Source organism: Quercus suber, unplaced genomic scaffold (genome assembly GCF_002906115.3).
Source record: "Quercus suber isolate HL8 unplaced genomic scaffold, Cork oak 2.0 scaffold_459, whole genome shotgun sequence".
In the NCBI taxonomy this organism is placed as follows: Eukaryota; Viridiplantae; Streptophyta; class Magnoliopsida; order Fagales; family Fagaceae; genus Quercus; species Quercus suber.
In genome coordinates, this window is record NW_027069910.1 from 565,846 (window position 1) to 567,997 (window position 2,152).

The following is a 2,152-nucleotide window of genomic DNA, read 5'->3' on the forward strand; positions in this document are numbered from 1 at the left end:
CCCTGTCTAGAAAATTACGATGAATGGTAAATGTATTTATGGGTCTTGTTAACGTGTTGCTGTGCAGCACCTATTAATTTGGTATAAAATTACGGAAAATTTTTAGTTACTTTCGAAATACGAAAAAATAGGGCTTTTTTCTTTCATATTTATGATAGATTTTACCATGAATTTAATGAATAGACCTCACCATAAATATGACAAAAAAAAAAAAAAATCATTCTCTATACTCTGTACCTAAAAGTTACTCATAAAATTACATTAAAATACTAATGTTTTTGGGAGTAGGAAAAAATTGGATGTGAGTGTTAGGCGTGGGTCAGACTGTCAGCTTTGAAGGAAAGATGAAGTTATTTTGCAACCAAACCAAAATGCCCCTTAATTTTACCTTCACCTAACCGATTTGCTTTATCTAGAGTCTGTTTCTAAAAAAAAAAATAAAAAATTTATCTACAGTCACAAACTTTATTTTTTGTCTTTACTCAAAAAAAAAAAAACTTTATTTTTTGTCTTCTATTATTTTTAAAACAAAAATATAATGAAAACAGTTTTTTCATAAAAAATTCTATAATATTTTTAAAGTGGCCAGTTAGATATTCTAAATTCAATTATTCATGAAATTGAAAAGAAAAAAGGAATATATATATATATATATATATATATATATATATTATTTATATATAAAGTATATTATAAAACAAAAATGAAAAACTTTTGTTATATATGTTGGGAAAAAGTAGATATTAAAAGCAAAAAAAAAAAAAATGAAGAGAGGCAATTCTATTGAATTTATAAAAATAAAGGGGAGAAATTTAAAAAGTCAAGAGGCTCACCCCTAGACAAAAAAAATATTCAATTCACATTCAAATTAGTATAACAAATTCAAGTAGTATGTTTTTTCTTTTTTTCTTTTATGAACATAGGCGTGCAAAGCGTCTCGATACTTGACTATTCCCTCAAACATGAGTGAGGCTAGGGGCTTAAGGGGACAATTCCTAACCCCACACCCTTAAAAGATTTTCTCCTCTCAACCAAAAACCGGTCACAAGCATCTCCCAAAACTAAATATAAATACTCACCAACAGCCCACAAAAAGGAGATCATGTTTTTCTCTTAGACTCGAAACTTTGGCACAAAATCCCAATCAACTAACAAGAGTTTTTACGATTCCAAAGCCTAGAATAATATAATTGAAGCTAATTCTTCAAAATGCGTAGCACAAGGTCCAAGGTTATATATAGGTCTTAAAGAATAGCAAGAAACTATTTCAAAATAAAATTATAAAATATTCGTGTATCGCGTGAGATATCATCTAGTTTATATTTATATCTATATATTACTAAAACCTGAAGCGTAGCAAAAATGCTGGATGTGGTTGCTATCCAAACATAAGCTAAATACAAGGTGTATGCCAACTTTTGTGGGAGAATTTTTTGAATTGGTAATTTCACCATATATATATCCTAAGAAAAATGACAGGGTGGTTGTGATTTTCACTTCTTGAAACTTAAAACTCAGGTCCTCCTCAAAATATGTTTAAATTTGTTTGAATAACATGGGCAATAATAAAGTATTCTCGGTTTTGTGAGATAGGTTGTAATTGTGCTAAACTGAATCAAGCTGATTATTAAAATTCTAAGATCATTTAATTTTCTATCTTATATGGAACCAAGTTGAGTTTGAGTTAAGATTTATTTAACTCTTTATTAATTCATGTAAACTGTTATTACTAGTAAAAAAGTAATGTAAAATAAAAACCTTTATAGCTGGTCAAAAAGTAATGTAAAATTCACTTAAAAAGCTTGTGAAAAGCAATGTAAAAAGAACCTTATAATGAATGGGTCACAATATTCAGTAAAAAAAAAAAAAAAAACTTGTCACAAAGCAATATAATAAGAACTTGTTTGTCCTCTTTATGCTCTTAAGGAAGGTTTCTGGGAAATTTTCTACATGCACATGATCTGTAATCTGCTCCTAAAACATCAAACGAAGGGTTTGAAATTTCGTACACAATGTCAGAGTTGTTTGTCCTCTTCCTCTCTCAGAGCGGGGCAAAGAATTTGTTGGAAATTTCCACAACTACACTGTTCTCCTCAAAAGTTGTGCCAGTCTACTTTCTTTCTCTCTTTGAATTAAACCAACACAATGTTTG